Consider the following 9,728-nt stretch of genomic DNA (forward strand, 5'->3'; position numbering starts at 1 on the left):
AATTACAGGGTGGCGTATGTATATTGATTACAGAAGGCTCAATACAGCTACCAGAAAGGATCATTTTTCTTTACCATTCATAGACCAGATGCTAGAAAGACTAGCAGGTCATGAATACTACTGCTTCCTGGATGGATATTCAAGTTATAATCAAATTATAGTAGATCCCCAGGATCAAGAGTAAACAGCATTCACATGTCCATCCGGAGTATTTGCATACAGAAGGATGCAATTTGGTCTGTGCAATGCACCTACAACCTTTCAAAGGTGCATGCTCTCTATTTTCTCTGATATGGTGGAAAAATTTCTGGAAGTCTTCATGGATGACTTCTCAATATTTGGAGACTCATTCAGCTCCTGTCTTGACCATCTAGCACTTGTTCTAAAGAGGTGCCAAGAGACTAACCTGGTTTTAAACTGGGAGAAATGTCACTTTATGGTGACTGAAGGAATTGTCCTTGGGCACAAAATTTTGAACAAGGAAATAGAGGTAGATCAAGTTAAGGTAGAGGTAACTGAAAAATTACCACCACATGCCAATGTCAAGGCAATCAGAAGCTTTCTGGGGCATGCAGGATTCTATAGGAGGTTTATAAAAGATTTTTCAAAAATCGCCAAATCTTTGAGTAATCTGCTAGCTGCTGACACGCTATTTATCTTTGATAAGGAGTGTCTATAGGCATTTGAGACTCTGAAAGCTAAGCTGGTCACAGCACCAGTCATCTCTGCACCAGACTGGATATTACCATTTGAACTAATGTGTGATGCCAGTGACCATGGCATTGGTGCAGTGTTGGGACAAAGGCATGACAAGCTTCTACACGTCATTTATTATGCCAGTCGTGTTTTAAATGATGCACAGAAGAACTACATAACTACAGAAAAAGAGTTACTTGTAGTGGTTTACGCCATTGACAAGTTCATATCTTATTTAGTAGGATCAAAAGTGATTGTATACACTGACCATGCTGCTCTTAAATATCTACTCATAAAACAGGATTCAAAACCCAGACTCATAAGATGGGTGTTGCTTCTGCAAGAGTTTGATATAGAAATAAGAGACAGAAAAGGGACAGAGAACCAAGTAGCAGATCACCTCTCCCGAATAGAACCAGTAGAAGGGGCGTCCCTCCCTCTTATTGAGATCTCTGAAAACTTTCTGGATGAGCAACTCTTTGCCATCCAGAAAATACCATGGTTTGCAGGCATTACAAACTACAAGGCTGTGAGATTCATACCCAAAGAGTATAGTAGGCAGCAATCAAAGAAATTGATCACGGATGCAAAGTACTGTCTTTGGGATGAACCATATCTCTTCAAGAGATGTGCAGACGAAGTAATCCGTAGATGTGTGCCTAAAGAAGAAGCACAGAAGATCCTCTGGCATTGCCATGGATCACAATATGGAAGACATTTTGGAAGTGAGCGAACAACCACAAGAGTCCTCCAATGTGGCTTCTATTGGCCTACTCTCTATAAAGACTCCCGAGAATTTGTACTTAATTGTGACAGTTGCCAAAGATCTGTAATCTGCCTCACAGTTATGCCATGCCTCAACAAGGGATCTTGGAGATTGAGTTGTTTGATGTATGGGGTTTTGACTTCATGGGGCCTTTCCCACCATCATACTCAAACACTTATATTCTGGTGGTAGTGGATTATGTATCCAAATGGGTGGAAGCTATTGCAACACCCACTAATGATACTAAGACAGTACTGAAATTCCTTCAGAAACATATCTTTAGCAGATTTGGTGTCCCTAGAGTACTAATTAGTGATGAGGGCGCTCATTTCTACAATAAACAGCTTTACTTTGCTATGGTTTGATATGGAGTCAGCCACAGGGTGGCAACTCCATATCATACACAGAAAAATGGGCAAGCTGAACTCTCTAATAGAGAACTTAAAAGAATCCTGGAACGGACTGTGATTAACCGTAGAAGGGATTGGGCAAGAAGCTTGGATGATGCTCTGTGGGCATATAGAACAGCATTCAAGACTCTTATAGGGACCTCTCCATACCAGCTTGTGTATGGAAAAGCCTGTCACTTACCAGTGGAACTGGAACATAAGGCCTATTGGGCAACCAGATTCCTAAACCTTGATGCCAAGTTAGCTGGAGAAAAATGATTGCTCCAGTTAAATGAGCTAGAGGAATTTAGACTCAATGCTTTCAAAAATGCAAAAATTTACAAAGAGAAAGCAAAAAGATGACATGATAAGAAGCTGTCATCCAGAGTCTTTGAGTTCGGGCAAAAAGTTCTGCTGTTTAATTCTAGGATCAGATTATTCCCCGGGAAATTGAAATCCCGGTGGAAAAGACCATATGTGATTACAGGTGTGTCACCATATGGATACGTAGAGCTTCAGAATAATAATTCTAACAAAAAGTTCGTTGTTAATGGACAGAGAGTCAAACATTATCTTGAAAGCAATTTTGAGCAAGAATGCTCAAAACTGAGACTTGATTAAAGCTCAGTAATAGTCCAGCAAAAGACAATAAAGAAGCGCTTGCTGGGAGGCAACCCAGCCATTAACAAAGCTTATTTGTTAAATTAATTGAATTTTATAGGTTCATATTAATTATCTTCAAGGTAAAATAACAATTGTATGAATTCACAGAGTTACAAAAGAATTCAGAGGATAAAACAGCAAAAAGAAGCTCACTGGTGCGAAAAAGCCAGTGAGAGTTGTTTTGGGCATTAAACGCCCAAAAGAAGCATCTATTGGGCATATAACACCAGTAGAGATAGCCATCTGGGCGTTAAACGCCAGAAAGAAGCACCTTCTGGGCATTTAACGCCAGATTTACAGCGTCCTGGGCGTTCAGAAAAATGCCCAGTGATAAAGGAGTTTCTAGTGTTTAACGCCAGCTAGAAGCAGCAGCTGGGCGTTAAACGCCCAGACCAAGCACCAACTGGGCGTTAAACGCCCAAAACATGCAACAGTTGGGCGTTTAACGCCAGGATTATGGAAGGGAGGAAGTTTTTGTTCCCAACTTGATTTTTTTTTTCAAATTTTAATATCTCCATCCATAATTTCTTGCATAAACATATTACAAATCCTAATCTTTCAAATCCCTTTTCAAAAATATCAAATATATCTTAATTCAAAACATAAATCTTTTTTTAAATCCTCTTCAACTTCTTTTCAAATCTTTTTCAAAACTCAATTATCTTTTTGAATTCTTTTCAAATCTTTTTAAATTCTTCTCAAATCTTTTTAAACTCATCATATCTTCTTTTCAAAATTTAGATTTATCTTTTTCAAATATCTTTCATATCTTTTCAATTTTAAATTGCATCTTTTTCCTATCATACTTATCTTTTACAAATCATATCTTCTATTATATCTTCTTCAAAATTTTTGAAAACCCACCCCTCCCTTTAAATCCACGTTCGGCTCCCTTCCCTCCTCCACAATTCGAACTTTGCTCTCCATCTATCCCTCTCCTTTCCCTTCTTTTGCTTGAGGACAAGCAAACCTCTAAGTTTGGTGTGTTTATCCGTGATCACTAAATCGATACCCACTAAGATCATGGCTCCAAAGGGAAAATAAACCACTCCAAGAGGCAAGAAAGAGAATATTCCAAAACCACTTTGGAATCAAGGGAAGTTCTTAACCAAAGAACATTCAGACCATTACTACAAAATAATGGGTCTAAGGTCAGTGATCCCGGAAGTTAAATTCGATCTGAAAGAAGACGAATATCCGGAGATCCAAGAGCAAATTCGAAACAGAAGCTGGGAAATCCTAGCAAATCCTAAAACAAAGGTGGGAAGAAACATGGTTCAGGAATTCTACTCTAATCTGTGGCAAACAGACAGACAGAGAATAGCTGAAACCGCCTTCTATGACTATCAGATGCTAGTCAGAGGGAAGACTGTTCACCTCCACCCTGACAAAATCAAGGAGATATTCAAGCTACCTCAGCTGCAAAATGACCCAGATTCCTTTAATAGGAGAATGATGAGAACAGATAAAAGCTTGGACAAAATTCTAGAGGACATTTGCCTCCCTGGAACCAAGTGGACAACCAACACAAAAGGAGTCCCAAACTAACTCAAGAGAAAAGATCTCAAACCAGTCGCCAGAGGCTGGCCGGACTTCATTGGGCGTTCTATACTGCCCACTAGCAACCGCTCTGAAGTCACCATCAAAAGAGCAATAATGATCCATTGCATTATGTTGGGAAAAGAAGTGGAAGTTCATCAGCTGATCTCTTGTGAACTTTACACAATTGCAAACAAGAACTCCAAAGATGCTAAATTGGCTTATCCAAGCTTAATCTCTATGCTATGTAAAGATGCTGGGGTGAAGATGGGAGTAACTGAGTATATCTCAGTTGAGTGACCAATCACCAAAATGTCAATAGAAGGACAACAAGTGCAGGACGACCCAATCAAGTGGAAAGCACAGGAGTTCCTCCCGAAAATCCCTCAAATTGAATACTGGGAGCGTCTTGAAGCATCTGTTACCAAGTTGCAAGAAGCTATGAACCAACTAAAGGAAGAACAGAAAAATCAAACTAGCATGCTTTGCAAACTGCTTGGGGAACAAGAAGAGCAAAGGTGTGAACTGGTGGAACTGAAGCGTCAGAAGCTGTCTCTTGAAGGACCATGCACTCCACAGACTAAGGGAGCATCCACCTCCCAAAATAAAGGTTGTTGAGTCCTAATCTTAGCCTTAACTCTGTGATAATTGTTCTTATTAGGAATTTACGTTAGAAGTTATATATGAGTAGTAGTAATTAGTATATCTATTTTGATTTTATCTCCAATTAAGCTATAATTTATTTTTCTCATCATCATCAAACATAAATAAAATAGCATATTTTAGAATAAGGAGGCAATATTTTTTTGAGTTTTTAATAAGGAAAATTCTAATTATTTATATGTGGTGACAATACTTTTTGTCTTCTGAATGATTGCCTGAACAGTGCATATTTTTTATATTGAATTTTATGAATGTTAAAATTGTTGGCTCTTGAAAGAATGATGAATAAGAGAAATATTATTGTTGATCTAAAAAATCATGAAATTGATTCTTAAAGCAAGAAAAAACAGTGAAAAAAAGAAAAAAAAGAGAAGAGAAGGAGCAGTAGAAAAAGCCAATAGCCCTTTAAACCAAAAGGCAAGGGTGAAAAGGATCCAAGGCTTTGAGCATCAATGGATAGGAGGGCCCAAGGAAATAAATCCAGGCCTAAGCGGCTAAATCAAGCTGTCCCTAACCATGTGCTTGTGGCATGCAGGTCCAAGTGAAAAGCTTGAGACTGAGTGGTTAAAGTCGTGATCCAAAGCAAAAGAGTGTGCTTAAGAACTCTGGACACTTCTAATTGGGGACTTTAGCAAAGCTAAGTCACAATCTGAAAAGGTTCACCCAGTTATGTGTTTGTGGCATTTATGTATCCGGTGGTAATACTAGAAAACAAATTGCTTAGGGCCACGACCAAGACTCATAAAATAGTTGTGTTAAAGAATCAGCATACTAAACTAGGAGAATCAATAATACTATCTAAATTCTGAGTTCCTATGGATGCCAATCATTCTGAATTTCAAAGGATAAAGTGAGATGCCAAAACTATTCAGAAGCAAAAAGCTACTAGCCCCGCCCATCTAATTAGAATCTGAGCTTCACTTGAAACTTTGAGATATTATTGCTTCTTAATTTCTTTTTATCCTATTTTATTTATCTAGTTACTTGGGGACAAGCAACAGTTTAAGTTTGGTGTTGTGATTTCATGTAGTTTTAAGTATGTTTTAGTTAGTTTTTAGTATATTTTTATTAGTTTTTAGGCAAAATTCATATTTCTGGACTTTACTATGAGTTTGTGAGTTTTTCGGTGGTTTCAGGTATTTTCTGGCTGAAATTGAGGGAGCTAAGCAAAAATCTGATTCAGGCTAAAAAAGGACTGCTGATGCTGTTGGATTTTGACCTCCCTGCACTCAGAATTGATTTTTTGGAGCTACAAGAGTCCCATTGGCGCGCTCTCAATTGGGTTGGAAAGTAGACATCCAGGGCTTTCCAGCAATATATAATAGTACATACTTTGCTCGAAGATAAATGACGTAAACTGGCATTTAACGCCAGTTCCATGTTGCATTCTGGCGTTGAACGCCAGAAACAGGTTGCAAGTTGGAGTTAAACGCCAGAAATAGGTTACAACCTGATGTTTAACTTCAGAAACAGCCCAGGCACGTGAGAAGCTTAAGTCTCAGCCCCAACACACACCAAGTGGGCCCCAGAAGTGGATTTCTGCACTATCTATCTTAGTTTACTCATTTTCTGTAAACCTAGGTTACTAGTTTAGTAGTTAAACAACTTTTAGAGATTTATTCTGGACCTCATGACATTTTAGATCTGAACTTTGTATTCTTTGACGGCATGATTCTCTAAACTCCATTGTTGGGGGTGAGGAGCTCTGGAGTGTCTCGATAAATTAATGCAATTATTTCTATTTTCTATTCAAACACGCTTGTTTCTATCTAAGATGTTCATTCGCACTTCAATATGAAGAAGGTGATGATCCGTGACACTCATCACCATTCTCAACCTATGAACACGTGCCTGACAACCACCTCCGTTCTATATTAGATTTAATGAGTATATCTTAGATTCCTTAATCAGAGTCTTCGTGGTATAAGCTAGAATCCATTTGCAGCATCCTTGAGAATCCGGAAAGTCTAAACCTTGACTGTGATATTCCGAGTAGGATTCAGGGATTGGATAACAGTGATGAGCTTCAAACTCGCGAGTGTTGGGCATAGTGACAGACGCAAAAGGATCAATGGATCTTATTCCGACAAGATCGAGAACTGACAGATGATTAGCCGTGCGGTGACAGCGCATTTGGACCATTTTCACTGAGAGGACGGATGGTAGCCATTGACAACGGTGATCCACCAACACACAACTTGCCATAGAAGGAACCTTGCGTGCGTGAAGAAGATGACAGTAGGAAAGTCAGAGATTCAGAAGACAAAGCATCTCCAAAACTCCAACACATTCTCCATTACTGCGTAACAATTACTCATTTCATGCTCTTTCACTTTTTACAATTGAAACTAAAGAACCCTATTGATATCCCGACTAAGAATAATAAGATAACCATAGCTTGCTTCAAGCCAACAATCTCCGTCGGATCGACCCTTACTCACGTAAGGTATTACTTGGACGACCCAGTACAGTTGCTGGTTAGTTGTGCGGAATTACATAGTGTGAGTGTAATTTTCGTGCACCAATCTCTCAACACCATACTTAGAGTTTGGCTGTGGCCTCCCAACACCAAACTTAGAGTTTAAATGTGGGGGCTCTGTTTGACTCTGTATTGGGAGAAGCTCTTCATGCTTACTCTCCATGGTTACAGATGGAGAATCTTGAGTCTTTACGACAAGGAATTCTTCATTCACGTGAAGGATCAACTCTCCTCTGTCAACATCAATCACAGCTCTTGCTGTGGTTAGGAAGGGTCTTCCAAGGATGATGGATTCATCCTCATCCCTCCTAGTGTCTAGGATTATGAAATCAGCAGGGAAGTAAAGGCCTTCAACCTTCACTAGCACGTCCTCTACTAGTCCATAAGCCTTTTTCATAGATTTAACTGCCATCTCCAATGAGAATTTGGCAGCCTGTACCTCATAGATTCCCAGTCTCTCCATTACATAGAGGGGCATCATGTTTATCCCTGACCCTAGGTCACACAGAGCTTTTTCAAATGTCATGGTGCTTATGGTACGGGGTATTAAGAATTTACCAGGATCCTGTTTCTTTTGAGGTAAATTTTGCTGAACCAATGTATTCAGTTCATTGGTGAGCAAGGGAGGCTCTTCCTCCCAAGTCTCATTACCAAATAGCTTGGCATTCAGCTTCATGATTGCTCCTAAATATCGGGCAACTTGTCCTTCAACAATGTCTTCATCTTCTTCAGAAGATGAATAGTCATCAGAGATCATGAATGGTAAAAGGAGGTCCAAGGGAATCGCTATGGTCTCTGTATGAACCTCAGATCCCTTTGGTTCCTCATTAGGGCACTCCTTACTGAATGGTGGACGTTCCTTGAGGTCTTCCTCATTGGGATTTTCGTCATCTTCCTTCCCTAAGGTTTCGACTATGTTGATTATATCCATGGCCTTGCATTCTCCTTTGGGATTCTCTTCTGTATTGCTTGGGAGAGTGCTAGGAGGAGTTTCAGTAACCCTTTTACTCAGGTGGCCCACTTGTGCCTCTAAATTTCTAAAGGAAGATCTTGTTTCAGTATGAAACTAAGAGTAGCCTTAGATAGATCAGAGATTATGTTTGCTAAGCTAGAAGGATTTTGCTTAGAATGCTCTATCTGTTGCTGAGATGATGATGGGAAAGGTTTGCTATTGCTAAACCTATTTCTTCCACCATTGTTATTATTGAAGCCTTGCTTCTGTTGATCATTCCATGAAAAATTTGGATGATTTTTCCATGAAGGATTATAGGTATTGCCAAAGGCTTCACCCATGTAATTCACCTCTGCCATTGCATGGTTCCTAGGATCATAAGCTTCTTCTTCAGAAGATACTTCTTTAGTACTGTTGGATGCATTTTGAAATCCATTCAGACTCTAAGAGATCATATTGACTTGTTAGGTCAATATTTTGTTCTGAGCCAGTATGGCATTTAGAGCATCAATTTCAAGAACTCCTCTCTTTTGAGGCATCCCATTACTCACAGGACTCCTCTCAGAAGTATACATGAACTGGTTATTTGCAACCATTTCAATAAGTTCCTAAGCTTCTGCAGGCATTTTCTTTAGGTGAATGGATCCACCTGCAGAGTGGTCCAGTGATATCTTGGAAAATTTAGACACACCATCATAGAATATATCTAATGTGGTCCATTCTGAAAGCATATCAAAAGGACACTTTTTGGTCAGCTGCTTGTATCTTTCCCAAGCTTCATAGAGGGATTCACCTTCTTTCTGTCTGAAGGTTTGAACATCCACTCTAAGCTTGCTCAGCTTTTGAGGAGGAAAGAACTTGGCTAAGAAAGTCGTTACTAGCTTATCCCAAGAGTCCAGGCTATCTCTAGATTGTGAGTCCAACCATGTTCTAGCTCTGTCTCTTACAGCAAAAGGGAAAAGCATAAGCTTGTAGACTTCAGGATCAACTCCATTGGACTTAACAGTATCACAGATCTACAAGAACTCAGTTAAGAACTGATAAGGGTCTTCTGATGGAAGTCCATGAAACTTGCAGTTCTGTTGCAGTAGAAAAACTAATTGAGGCTTTAGCTCAAAATTATTTGCTCCTATGGCAGGGATTGAGATGCTTCTTCCATAAAAGTTGGAAGTTGGTGTAGTAAAATCACCAAGCATCTTCTTTGCATTGTTGTTTGGTTCGGCCATAATTGTTTCTTTTGCTGCTTCCTTTTCAAAAATTTTAGTGAGGTCCTCTTCAGAGTTTTGTGCTTTAGCTACTCTTAGCTTCCTCTTCAGAGTCCTTTCAGGTTCAGGATCAGCTTCAACAAGTATGCCTTTATCTTTGTTCCTGCTCATATGAAAGAGACGAAAACAAAGAAAATATGGAATCCTCTATGTCACAGTATAGATATTCCTTGAGGTGTCAGAGGAAAACAAGAATAGAAGGATGGAGTTCGAATTGACAATGGAGGAAGAATGTTAGTGTTCAAATAGAAAAAGATGAGAGAGGGGGGGAAAGAATTTTCGAAAATAAAAAGAATAAGATTTAAAATAAATTTTT

General features: G+C 39.2%; 1 non-coding gene across 1 annotated transcript; it reads left to right on the plus strand.

The window, feature by feature from the left end:
* Window positions 1-8,872: 8,872 nt before the first annotated feature.
* On the plus strand, window positions 8,873-8,980 carry LOC112793654 (small nucleolar RNA R71). The gene has a single exon (XR_003198356.1). It is a non-coding gene; the product is annotated as a small nucleolar RNA R71 (small nucleolar RNA).
* The last annotated feature ends 748 nt before the right edge of the window (window positions 8,981-9,728 follow it).

This window comes from Arachis hypogaea, chromosome 3 (assembly GCF_003086295.3).
Source record: "Arachis hypogaea cultivar Tifrunner chromosome 3, arahy.Tifrunner.gnm2.J5K5, whole genome shotgun sequence".
In the NCBI taxonomy this organism is placed as follows: domain Eukaryota; kingdom Viridiplantae; phylum Streptophyta; class Magnoliopsida; order Fabales; family Fabaceae; genus Arachis; species Arachis hypogaea.